The sequence below is a fragment of the Rana temporaria genome, chromosome 4, assembly GCF_905171775.1.
Source record: "Rana temporaria chromosome 4, aRanTem1.1, whole genome shotgun sequence".
Taxonomy (NCBI): domain Eukaryota; kingdom Metazoa; phylum Chordata; class Amphibia; order Anura; family Ranidae; genus Rana; species Rana temporaria.
The window spans coordinates 270298725-270313476 of NC_053492.1; positions in this window are offsets into that span (position 1 = coordinate 270298725).

A 14752-nucleotide genomic window follows, 5' to 3' on the forward strand; every position below is an offset into this window, starting at 1 on the left:
CCCCCAGTGTATGCTTTCCTGACCTCCCCCCAGTGTATGTTCTCCTGATCTCCCCTAGTGTATGCTTTCCTGCCCCCCCCCCCAGTGCATGCTCTCCTGATCCCCACCCAGTGTATGCTCTCCTGACCACCCCCAGTGTATGCTCTCCTGATCCCCCCCCTAGTGTATGCTCTCCTGATCCCCCCCTAGTGTATGCTCTCCTGATCCCCCCAGTGTATGCTCTCCTGATCCCCCCAGTGTATGCTCTCCTGACCCCCCCACAAGTGTATGCTCTCCTGATCCCCCCAGTGTATGCTCTCCTGATCCCCCCCCAGTGTATACTCTCCTGATCTCCCCCCAGTGTATGCTCTCCTGATACCCCCCCAGTGTATCCTCTCTTGACCCCCCAGTGTATGCTCTCCTGATCTCCCCCTCGGTGTATGCCTTCCTGAATCCCCCCAGTGTATGCCCTCCTGATCCCCCCCCCCCCAGTGTATGCCCTCCTGAATCCCCCTAGTGTATGCTCTACTGAATCCCCCCCAGTGTATGCCCTCCTGACCCCCCACCCCCCCAGTGTATGCCCTCCTCACCCCCAGCGTGTGCTCTACTGTTCCCTGCACACTGCCCTAAATACTACTGACCTCTGTACACTGTGTTACACATTAAGTTCAGTTCCGTAAGTAACACCCTATTTTCTTAAATATTTTATTATATCTGTGACAACACTGAATAAATTACACTGTGCTACAATGTAAAGTAGTGAGTATACAGCTTGTATAACAGTGTAAATTTGAGGTCTAAACTGCTGGCAACAAAAGTGAGTACACCCCTAAGTGAAATTGTCCAAAGTGAGCCCAAAGTGTCAATATTTTGTGTAGCATCCATTATTTTCCAGCACTGCCTTGACTCTCTTGGGAATGGAGTTCACTGTGAGGGGGTTAGCCCGTCAGCGGGTGTGTGTGACCCCCTGGATGGGTTCAGCACACAAAAAACAATTAGGCACAGCAGATGATGGTAGGAGGAAAACAAAAAGGTGCAGATTTTATTTGAACTATATACAAAACAAATGTGACAGAAACAAAAGAAATACAAAAAATAAATCCTGGTCACTTGACCGCTTACTAAACACATTGGTGTCCCTAACTAACGCCTGGGTACAGCCTAGTGCTGCCCCAGTCCCTAACTCCCTGCTGGTTAGAGTTTTGGTAATAGTAGCCACACAGGCTTTGTCTCACCGCACAAAGATCACTCCCCCAGACTATTCACACAGGTCTGGTTCCAGGTTGAAGCATATCTCTTAGGCTAGGTTCACACCACGATTTTACCATCCGATAAACGGACCGTTAAATCGGATGGAATCGTATGTGACAAAATCGTATGTAATCGTATGTCAAAATTTTCACTAAAAAATCGGATCCTGATTTTAAATAATGTCTGGGAAAAAGAAGATTTTTGAAGTTATGGATATTCAGGGGAACCCCGCCGGCAATTTAAAACAAAAATGACGTGCGGTTCCCGGTAAATATCCATAACCAGACCCTTCAGGTCTGGTATGGATATTCAGGGGAACCCCGCCGTCAATTTAAAACAAAAATGACGTGCGGTTCCCCCTAAATATCCATAACCAGACCCATTATCCGAGCACGTTGACCTGGCCGGCCGCAGAAAAGAGGGGGGGACAGAGTGCGGCCCCCCCTCTCTCCTGAACCGCACCAGGCCACATGCCCTCAACATGGGGAGGATGTCCCCATGTTGATGGGGACAAGGGTCTCATCCCCACAACCCTTGCCCGGTGGTTGTGGGGGTATGCGGGCGGGAGGTTTATCAGAATCTGGAAGACCCCTTTAACAAAGGGGACCCCCAGATCCTGACCCCCCCCCTGTGTGAAATGGTAATGGGGTACACTGTACCTCTACCATTTCACGAAGGAAGTAAAAAGTATTGTAAAAAAACACACTGACACAAAAGAATAAAGTCCTTTATTAAAAAAAAAAAAAAAAAAAAAATCCAGCGCTGAAAAATCCACTCGTTCCCGGCTTCCAGCGTTGTCCTGATCCTGCGACGGGTGCGGGTGATCTCCCGCGATGAGAAGATCCAGCGAATGAGTGGCTGAAGCGGTGACATTTCTTATATAGAGGAGGCAGAGCCACCCGTCACGTGACCCTGCCCCCTCTGACGTACCTCTGCTACGTCACTGGGGAAGACCATGAAGAGGAAAGACCTTTCCTCTTCATGGTCTTCCCCAGTGACGTAGCAGAGGTACGTCAGAGGGGGCAGGGTCACGTGACGGGTGGCTCTGCCTCCTCTATATAAGAAATGTCGGGGGCGTGGCCGGACCTTGCTAAGAGATGGACGCTTAACTTTTGCGCTCCTGCCACCTCAGAGCTAATTCTGCTTACAGACGGAGTTTCTTTACCGATTCTACCGAATCCAAGCATGGGGACAGCGTCCAGAACCTCATCTGCCTCCAGATCGAGATCCCCCAGGAGATCAACGGACACGGGAGCCCAGAACATCCCTGATATGTTCCGCTCACAAAGAGGGAACATGGCGTCCTCCCGCCACGGCCCGCCACTAGGCCTATCCCAACAGCATCCTCCTGAGCTGTCGGAGATCATACTCCAACCATCGCCTGAAGGGACCCTACAGATCCCCCCGGCCGGGGGGACCGGATCGCCTACCTCACCGCCGCAGCACCACCTCACTATGGCTGACCTGAGGTCCGTAGCGACCGACATAAAGGACACGCTGGCGGCCGCCATCTCTGAACTCAGGCTGGATATCCGTTCCCTGAATGAGCGAGTCTCCCGCACGGAGCGGGTGGTGGAGGACCATGACATCATCCTCCAGCGATCAACCAAGAAGGTGGATGACCACACTCTTCAGCTCCGGGACATGAACCGGCACCTCGAGGACTTAGACAACAGGGGCCGCCGCCAGAATTTGCGGGTGAGGGGCCTGCCAGAGTCTGTTGAGGGGGATCAAATCCCGCGGGCCGTAACTGGTATCTTTAACTCAGTGCTGGGCAGGCCGCTTCAAACACCCATTGTAATGGATAGGATCCATCGCGCCCTACGTCCCAAGGGAAGGGAAACGGATCCCCCGAGGGACATTGTCTGCTGCCTCGCGGACTATAGGCTGAAAGAAGACATCCTAAAGATGGCGAGGGGCGCGCAACTAGCCCATGACGGCACCCCGGTTCAAATCTTTCAGGACCTCTCGGGGATCACCCTGAAGCACAGACGGGACCTCAGACCCCTACTAGACAAGCTGCGAGCGAAGGATATTCGCTATAAGTGGAGGTTCCCTTTCTGCCTGTCGGCATCGCACCAAGGGCGCACCGCGCAATTGAGAGTTCCGGAAGATCTGCCCCGTTTCTGCGAGACACTGGGAATCCCGATCGTTGCCGTACCGGAATGGTATGCGGCATTCCGACAGTCAGTGAATAGATGGCCGAAGGCGCGTGAAGAACCCATGGAGACTCAAGCCTCCAGAATCCGACGCAGACGGTCCCCCTCGGGCTCGAGGAACCACTCTGGCTCACAGGCTCCCAGGTCTGACCATGGCGCCTCACCTCCCCCGGGAGCTCGCAGGGCCCGGAGAGACTATTGAGTGTCTTTTAGGGTATTGAGGCAGTATCCACGGTTACACTGGTCAGTGTGTTGTTTTTTTTTTTTCTCTCTCTGATTCCTGTTATTTTTATTTTTAATTAACAAAGTTATTCTCCTGGAAGGACTTGATCGTTTGGCCGTTGCTTTTGGGGACCTCTCACCGTTCTAGAGGTTTCAACTGTTATATTAATTTTATTAGATGCCTCTGCAGCCCCCGGAAACCCTGGTTGATGGACGACAACATACGCCAAAACTGAACTATCTATCTAGAACACACTGTAACTGCCGCCTCCCTGTCGCTCGGCCTGATCCACCTCACGAACGCAACGCGCGCTTTCCTACGGGTAATGGTGACGCCCCTTGTAAGGCGGGGCTCCAACAGTCTGCGGGCAAGAAGGACCAATGACTGCTGGGCAGAGGGGCGGCCTGGAACCGCGCCACCGGACTACACTTCCCAGCTAGCCGAGCGACAGGACACTCCCACAGTCTCCCGGAACGGCCGCTGCCAATCCATCGCGCTACATGGCACGGACGCCCAAGACGGCGAGCCACTCCCAAGGACGATGACACATAGCCAGGATCTGTGACTGCTTGAGGCCACCGTCCTTTGCCTGCCTCGAGAACTGCCTTGCATTGCCCTGCCTTCGTGCGCACTGGCTGATCTGTCCCCCGAGACTATAGTGTACCCCTCGGACCTCCCGGAAACTACCACGGACTGACCCGGCCGCCTCAGGGGACCACCCCCCGTCACCCTCTAGGGCTCCGGAGGACTGGAGACACCAGGTCTGGCTCCCCCCCCGCGACCATTAGGTCTGCCGACACCGAGACTCTACTCCCGGGGACCAATTACTCTGCCCGCACGCGGACTTGCTCCGAGAGACTGAGGCCATTCGGCTGGGCGAAGTAGCGACAGTCCGAGGGAATATCCCTATTGAACGATCGGCCTGTATGAGCAGATCCCCCTCACCACTGGACTCCCCCAGGGGATGCTGCACTCACTCTCATACGGACAGACTGGACACTGGCCCGAACGTGCTCTCCTAAGCTTTGGTTGAGTATAACATTGAACCACTAACTCACAGTGCTCCTAGGAGCCCCTACAATTACTTAGTCACATTTATTGCGCTCGTCACTTTACCTTTCACTATTTTATTGTATTTTTATTTGATATTTATACATTATTAGATTGAGCAGCATCATCACTTTAGTTTATTATTATTTTACTTTACATCTCAAGGTTTACTAGGTAGGCGCAAGAGCACCCTCACTTTATCATATTCACTTTCACCCACTAGCTTTTGCTGCCACTATGGATGTGTTTACCTTTATGGACCACAGGAATGTAAACTTAGATGACATTTTTAACAAAGACCATAAATCCAAAGATACAGACTTAGATAGCCTAGTTAGAAAACTAGGACACCATCTAGAAAAGAAAGTCAATCTTTGGTGGGATGTCAACACATTTGACAGATATATTGAAGAACGCATTGTCCCTAGAAGGCTTAGGTGGGACATTCCCCCCAATGACGGTCTTCTAGACAAAGAATCCATGGAGGAATGGTTCCAGTTTTTTAATAACAAAAGTTTGGAAGGACTACATTTCCTTCTTAAACGGAAACAGAAGAAGGCAAGAATCATTGATAAAATGATTGAAGAAATAAAAGTTAAATTAGAACCATATAAAGAATCAACGGAATTCAATACATTAGCTTCCCAATTAAACAAGGACTTAGTAACTAAAGATCTAGAAACACAACAAAGGAAAATGAAAAAATACCAACGTGATATCTCGGACTATAAAATGGACCAAGTGTTCAAGTGGCAGACCAAAGTGGAAAAACCCCAGCCCCCATCCACTTACTCTACCCCAGAACGAGAGGTTAGAATTCAGGAACCACCCCAAACCACTCTTCTATCTAACCAAGGACACTATATGGGCCAACAGAGACCCCAACAAAATTCCAGAGGAAATGGTACACAGGGATATCAGACACCAAGGAATTTTAAGAAGAAACCGTTCAAGAAATTCTACAAGAAACCTTATCATAATAGAAGAAATTCAGAAAGAGATTATGGAGACAACAGAGGACAATACCAACACTATGAACAATACAGAAGACCTGAAAGAAGTCCCATACCGCTCTATAACAGATTCGAACCTATTAGACACCATCAGGAACCACAACCTTACTACTATCAAAACCAGTATGACCAACCAACACAAAGATCTTTTTTAGACAGAGAGAGGAGAGACCACACTCCCAGAAGGGATTACAGAGATTATTACCAATCTCCCAGAAGGAGACACCAGGAACCACCCAGGACCCCCAAACAACGAACACCGGAATACAGACCAAGAACACCACCCGAAAGACGAGGGGATGCAGAGCGGGAAAGAGAAGCCAAAAGGAAAAGAAAAAGCGAATAATAGGCGAGGGTATCTTCAACATCAGTGGACTCCCCCTCTCTACAGATGAAATAGCAGTATTAGACAATGGCCTCAAACATGCCCCGGCGAGAAGTCTCAATAAATTTGAAACGTTTATAGGAATCCAAAAATATATCCGCAAAATAAATATCAAAAAGTATATGATGAGCAACCCTATAAACACACAAACTAAGAAATCTAATCCGGTAAATACAGTACAACACAGTAATTTACGTAATAACTCGGTATTCAACCCACAAGTACATGATAATCATTTCATCAATGTATTTAAAAAACTAGTGTTGCAGGATTTAGATACATTAGAAGTGAAAAAATCCTCCAATCCTATCCATATAAAGAATGGTATCCAATCCTTAACAAAAAGATCTGACATCGTAATCAGACCTGCCGACAAAGGCGGTGGGGTAGTTGTACAATCGAAGACACAATACCAGATGGAAATAAATAGACAACTACAAGACAAGGATACATATACCAAATTATTAAGTAATCCGACAAATCAATATAAGAAAGAATTAGAAAAACTAATCCATTTAGGCATTAAGAAAGAAATACTTAACAAAAAAGAATCCCAATATCTGATTCCAGAAACGTGCAGAATCCCCATTATATATACGGTTCCTAAAATACATAAGGACAAGATAAACCCTCCGGGAAGACCCATAGTCAATGGTATTGAATCATTGACATCAAGAATGGGAGAATACCTTGATGGATTCATACAACCCGCAGTACAACAAACTAATGCATATTTAAAAGACACCAAGCATGTACTACAACTATTAGAGGATACTCCAGTGTTGAAAGGCAGGACGTTTATAGCCACGGCAGACGTCTCATCACTTTATACCATAGTACAACACCACCAGGCAACCAGTGCCACAAAATGGCTTCTGAGAGAATTCACCACTCTAATATGCAAACAAAGAAAGTTCTTGATAAAATGCATAGATTTCTGCTTGAAACACAATTACTTCTGGCATGACCAGACGTATTATAGGCAGACAACAGGGATTGCGATGGGAGCCAAATTTGCCCCCAGTGTGGCCAATGCCTTTATGGCACAATGGGAGGAAGGATCAATATACTCAGATATACCAATGGAACTAACATTATACAAAAGGTATATTGATGATATACTCATAGTGTGGAATGGTACCCAGCCAGCACTAGAAAAGTTTTTGTCTAAATTGAACCAAAATGATAAAAATATCACACTTACGTGGAACATCAGTGATACTATGGTCAACTTTCTAGATTTGGACATTTCGATTGTAGACAACAAATTGGTAACAAAAACACATTTTAAAAATATTGATACCAATAGCTATTTATCCGTAAAGAGTTGCCATCATAAATCATGGCTTTTCAATATACCTAAGGGACAACTAACAAGATTAAAGAGAAACTGCACATACCAAGAAGACTACGAAAAACAAGCTTTCTTTATTGGAACCAGATTTAAGGAAAAGGGATACACAGATAATTTTATTCAAAAACAGATTGAGACGGTATCAAAAATGGATAGAAATACCCTATTACAAGGACCAAAAATGAAAAAATACAAAAATGAGGCTCCATTCATTGTTTTAGATTACAACATTCAACACCGAGAAGTTGAAAAACTAATAAAGAAATACTGGCACATTCTGAGAAGTGACCGAAACCTGCAAACTATATTACCGGATAGACCAAATATAGTGTATAAAAGAGCTCCGACTTTGAGAGACCTAATTGTCAAAAATGTGGTAGTACCTCCACCAAAAAGTGGTTACACCTTTTTCACAAGTAAAGGCTTTGTACCATGCAAATACTGCTATGCATGTAGACACTCTAAAAAAACACAAAAGAAAAGAGAAGACTTCATTTGCACCAAAACTGGTCAAAAATTCATTATTAATGATTTTATTACTTGTCATACAGAAGGAGTGGTCTATGTACTACAGTGTACTTGCAATTTACAGTACGTAGGCCGAACTAAAAGACCACTCATGGTTAGGATAAAAGAACATATCCAAAATATTTTTAATGGTTTTCCGAAACATAATGTCAGTAAGCACTTTGCACTTTTCCACAATAAAGACCCCACACATCTCACCTTTTGGGGTATAGAAAAATACAAAAAACCATGGAGAGGGGCACACATGGTAAGGTCCATCAGCCAGAAAGAATCCAGATGGATACACAGCTTACAGACTATGGTACCTGATGGAATGAATGTAGAATTTGATCTAAATTGTTTCTTAAGTAATTTTTAATCAATATTTTTATTCATTGCTATTGCAATTTTATTCACTTGCTATTGCCATCATTTTATAAAAATATTATATATTTTTTTAAACTTACTATATTATCCCTATGCATTTTAACGACTTTTTTATTATGTATGTACATTTTCTGATTATGCAGTTATGAATTGTTACTATACAGTTAATCACGTTGGGTTCATATACATAGAACATATTAACTCTGATTAATTATATATCAAGATATATTGCTTCATTATTTATTATCTATTTAGCCACTCATGCTAACATGTATGTGGATTACACAGCAGATAGCTCCATCGCTACATTTGACTAATGTCAGTTCCAGATTATTTACAATGCTGTGTACCACCAGGCGTGTATGATCCAATTACTTGCTATTTGGTCTGGGGCTACACTAAAATGGCCGCCGGGAATACACAGCGCTCTGGACCTATTGACATGGTTAGGCTGATCCTTACCCACCGTTAAAATGGCCGCCGCCAGTAAAGAGACACTTTCTCTGACAAAATGGCGATCGAACTATTTCCTGCTGGCCCTTATAAATGACAAGTCCAACAACCAATCCGTCACCTCTGATGAAGCCACGTGACGTGGCGTAACATGTAAGGGACGGACAGCTCTTTTAAGCAATACATCAGTAAGCTGTCATCAGCTGTTTTTTCAGTTTCGTTTTTTCTGATCTTTTAAAATGCACTTGTTAGCGTTTTTATTAATAAAATAGCCTTGGTTTACTACACTATGGGAAGCTACCTTTTTATTTCCCCATGCTGAGCACTACCGCTGCCAAATAGAAGTCTGGAGCCTACAAACATAGGATTACACAGGACGCCTTGGACATCCAGAGCCAGTTGCAGATTCAACAACACCTCTTGTGGATATCCATTTAATCAAGGCTTGATTACTACCTTGGGAAGGTAAGCGCATTGTGAGCTCACATTATTTGAAGATCTACATGAGAAGATCCTTAACACACTATTCTATCACTATTGGAGAAGTTTATTTCTTTGTTTTTTATGGAACTTTCTACACTTTTATGCACTTGATATCATAAAGGCTGTACGGTTAGCCTATTATTCCAGGACTTATTTAGGCTTCATATTTATGTTTGCCTTGCTGACTTTTGCAGCTATCCTTGTGCATATCATTTTTTCACTGGCCACTTGCTGGCTGAACGATTTATTCATTATTGATGTTTTATATGTTATTTCCAGCACTCTGTTTCAACTTTAGTTCATTATCAGTGTTCACTGATTAACACTTTGATTACTTAGTCACATTTATTGCGCTCGTCACTTTACCTTTCAGCCCCTACAAGTTGTTATTAGGTTGTTATAAGGTTGTTTGCTGGTATATCTGGGACCGGTCCAGCGGGGGCCCCATGGCTGACAGTGTTGCCTCGGTGTTCCTGCTGGACGGGTCCAATTATGGGCAGGTATGGCTCCCACACAATATAACCCTGCTGGCTGATATTCACCGGCGACGGCTCCCCGGGGAGAGCTGCTTGTTGCTTTTCACCTCCCTCCCCCCAGGCAGGAGTCATATTCCTGGCGGATCTGGGCCTCTATAACCGGATCGGCCGCCCGGTGGTACCCAGGAAGAAGGTTCAAACACGGTAGATGCTCGGCACATGAGGGGGCTCCCTCATGTGCGATTCAGCATACGCCTCCGGGGTACTCCCCAGGGAACGGGGTACATGGCCCCGTGAGATACTATACCTTCCGGCTTTTATGTAAATATGGGCTCTGTCCCGACACTTAGCCGAATCTCCACAGTGGGCACAATTCACTGATATTTGGCTCTGGGGTGGCACATGAGTCTTAGGTTACTTTATTAATTTTCCTTCCTTTTTCATATACACGGTACTTTAGATTTGAATACCAGATCTCTCGGTCTCTTGGTTTGCTCTGTCCAACCCCCAAACGGTGGTACTCGGAGGTAGGTTGCTCCCTCTTTGGGGGGTGCCTGCCCGGGGTATTCCGTACCCTTCCGACTTGCCCCTTTCCTCTTAGGTGGGAGACTCCGGCTCCTCTCTCCTAATCGGTGATACTATCGCGTCCTAGCCAGACGCGCCCATCCCCACCTCCTCCTCCCCCCTGCCCTCCTCCCTCCCTACTCCACGTCTCGCACTCTATACGTTAGCCTTCCACCCCCTCCCCCGTTCACCTTGGCGAACATGGCCACCACCCCGGACGGGAACCCAACGGCCCAGGCACTGGCCCTACCCCCCACGTCACTCAAGCTATACTCCCTAAACGCCCGCGGGCTGAACGTGCCCGAAAAGCGCTCCCAGATGCTCTACTCCCTTCAGAGGGTCAAACCGCATATAGTTCTCCTGCAGGAAACGCACTTCCGATCTGATAGCATTCCCTCACTCGGTAACCGTCACTACCCAAGGGTATACCACGCTACAAATGATACATCTAAATCTAGGGGGGTGTCTGTCATGCTCTCGAAGCATTGCCCACTCCAGGTGGAAGACGTACTGCAAGATCCGCAAGGCAGGTACATCTTCCTTAAAGGCACGGTGAAGGGTACGCCACTTACTATTGCCAACGTTTACGCGCCCAACTCCCGCCACGTACAATTTTTTCGCGATACCCTTCAACTACTCACATCCTTCCAGAAAGGCATGCTTATCTTAGGGGGGGACTTTAACGTGCCTCTGGCCCCCCTCCTTGACACATCTAATGGATCTTCATGTATGACGTACCGGGCTCTACAAGCCATCAAGTCCCTGTTGAACACACTGACCCTACACGACGCCTGGCGCACGTTGCACCCGAACGAAAAGGATTACACTTTCTTTTCGTCCATGCACAACAAGTACTCCCGTATTGACCTATTCTTTATTACGCAGAAGGACCTACCTCTTCTCACTGATGCCACTGTTGAACCCATGCTACTATCGGACCATCACCCAATTACCATGACTTTAACTTGGCCTGGGCAACGCCTTCAGTCCCGGATCTGGAGGATGGACGATTCCATTCTTCTAGATCCAGGAGATACCGGTTTGCTATCCTCTAGACTCTCGCAATACTTTGCAGACAATGTCTCCGCTGAGATAGCCCCCGCTACTATCTGGGCGGCCCATAAGTGTGTCATCCGGGGAGAAATTATCTCCCTAATGGCGAAAAGACGTAGACTGCGGACTGCCCGTATCAACGAACTATCCGAACAAATTAAGACCCTTGAGCTTGCCCATAAACGCTCGCTGGCTACGGACGCCCGTGACGCACTTTTAATGGCGCGGCAGGACCTCTTAGGGGTAATCCAGACAAGACTGAAGCGTACATTTGCCCTTACCCACAAATTATACTACGAATTCGGGAACAAGTCCGGTAAACTGTTAGCCAATGCCCTGCAAAAGAAGAGGGCGGCCTGTACGGTGCATACCATCACATCTCCCACGGGGATGGCAGTTACCAGGACCGACCTTATAGCTCGGCAATTCACGACCTACCTATCCTCCCTGTATAACTTACCCAGTACGCCTACACCTAACTCGGCCCCGACGCGCAAACAACTTATAGGAAACTTCCTTGACTCTTACGGCACGCCCCCGACCACCATACCGGACATGTCCCACCTAGATGCCCCGGTGACAGCTGAGGAGACCATCAGGGCCCTGAAGCAATTGAAACCGGGGAAGAGCCCGGGCCTGGATGGCCTCTCCTCTGGCTACTATAGGGCATTCCACACACTCCTGATCCCACAATTTGTTAAGGCATTTAATGATATTCCCTTCTCCCCCCACACGGGAACTGACTTGCTCGGGGCCCACATAACTCTAATCCCTAAACCTGGTAAAGACGTCACATTAGTTTCCAACTATCGTCCCATCTCCCTGCTCAATGTGGACGTCAAGCTTTATGCCAAAGTCTTAGCCAACAGGTTACTCCCCTTCCTACCTAACCTGATATCGACTGACCAAGCTGGATTTATCCCGGGTAGAGAGGCCAGGGACAACACCACCAAGGCCATCAACGTTCACCACTGGATGACCACTAAAGGAGCCAGTGGCTTTATGTTGTCCCTTGATGCCGAGAAGGCGTTTGATCGGGTAGCCTGGGACTACATGTCAGCAGCCTTACAAAAGGCAGGGCTACCCGACCACTTCCTTCAAATGGTCATGGCCTTGTACTCTAGCCCAACGGCCCGGGTCAGGGTGAATGGGCAACTGTCAGATGCCTTCTCGGTCAGCAACGGAACTCGACAGGGCTGCCCCTTGTCGCCTCTTCTATTTGTACTATCCCTGGAACCCTTCCTCCGGAGGTTGAGGGACAACCGGGACATTAGGGGCATCACGATAGGCCGCAAACATTATAAGATCGCGGCCTACGCAGATGATGTCCTACTGTTCCTCTCCAACCCACTGATCACGCTGCCCAACCTCCTAGCTGACTTCAAAACATTCAAAACCCTCTCCAACCTTCAGATAAACTTCAGTAAGTCCACAGCGCTTAATATATCCCTGCCTAGAAACCTGGTCGAACAATGCAAGCTGAACTTCCCCTTTAAGTGGGAGCCCCATGACGTTACCTACCTGGGCATCAAGCTGCCCACGCGACTTTCGGAACTCTATACTAAAAACTTTCTGCCAGCCTTACAAGCGATTAAAGGGGATTTAACCAACTGGAACAAGGGGACCTTCTCATGGTTCGGCCGAGCAGCAATACTGAAAATGAACGTTCTTCCGCGCTTACTATACTTAATGCAAGCCATTCCGATAAGGCTTCCTCCAGCCTTTTTTGCCTTGTTTAAGTCCATCTGCAGATCCTTTTTGTGGGCAAATGGTCCCGCCAGATTGGGGTGGGATAGGCTTACCCTACCTAAAAGACGGGGAGGTATTGGTTTACCGGACCTCGCGTTGTATTATAAGGCATGCCATTTGACGAGGGTGGTAGACTGGCATGTACACAAGGATACCAAGGATTGGGTGTCGGTGGAAGAAGCCTTCTCGGACATGCGCGTCTCCCATCTCCCTTGGATCACGCCCGGATCAACCCCCAAACTGTGCACAAAGCACCCACTGATCGGTCCCTCCCTCTCCATCCTGCGGGCAACTTATAAGACTAGGGGGGTTACACCCTCACCGGGCCCCATGACTCCACTGACCCAGAACCCCGACTTTCCGGCGGATATTCAAGTCTCAGCGGACACCACACGCCAGGGAGACCCCACGATCCGGGCCCATCTCTTCTTCCACAATAGCTCACTCCTCTCACACTCCGACATGACGTCTAAAATCCCGGGTGCGATCATACCCCTGTACAAATTCTTTCAAATTAGGCATTTCTTTGACAGGGCTCCCTCACTCTCGCTTTGGTATAGAGACATGACGCCTCTCGAACACCTTTGCTGTCAGACAGAACCCCAGACGCACCTGATATCGGCTCTATACGCGCTCCTCATTTCCAGAGCCAAGCCCAACGCTGATATCCATCGACGGTGGGAATCGGACCTCTCCGCATCCCTGTCTGATGAAGACTGGGAGGCGGTGTGGCTGCACGTCCACAAAGGATCGATCAATGTGTCAGCCCAGGAGAACAGGTTTAAGATCTATTCTCGGTGGTACAGGACCCCGGACAAGCTCCACAAAATCTACCCTCACGTCCCGTCTACGTGCTGGAGGTGCTCCTCGGCTGAGGGCACCCTCCTACACATATGGTGGGAATGTCCGATGATCCAACCATTCTGGAAAGGGGTTCATGACCCCATCTCTAGCATAACCACCTACTCGCCCGACTACTCGCCGGCACAATACTTACTCCACCACACCTCCCTGCCTAAATCGGTTTATCATAAATCCCTGATCCTGCACCTCATAAATGCAGCTACACAATGCATACCTACCAAATGGAAAGACCCTCTCCCCCCCACCCTAGATGACTGGCGGTCTAGGGTCAACAGAATCGAAGAGATGGAGAAGATTATTCACCAAGCCAAGGACACACAAGAAAAGTTTAGGCACACATGGTCCTGCTGGACGCACTACAAAGACACCCTTTGTCCTGCGGCCTCTCCTGCATCCCCTGCCACACAATAGCTCCCACATACGGTCGGAAGCGCACTCTCCCAAACACTCTCACGGCCACATCCACCCTGACCTGCCCCCCCCCCCCTCTTCTCTCCCTCCCTGATCTGCTGTGCCCCTTCCTACCCTACTGAAATGGGCTACCGCAAACTTGACTAGCCCTTAGAGACCTTACCCTGCTGGATCTCTCCCTCCTTGGCCCAAGCAGATCTATAGTTGAACGCCTACGAGGGCTGCACTGCCCCTTTGCTTGCGCTCTCTACAGACTCAGAGTAAAAGGACTTGTACCATAACGGTCCTGGTTGGACACCCACCTGGGTGTAGCTCCACAGGCACCCTCCTGCCCACAGTTTGATCCCTATCGGGGCGGGCAGCAGAGGTGCCGACGCACACAGGTCCATTA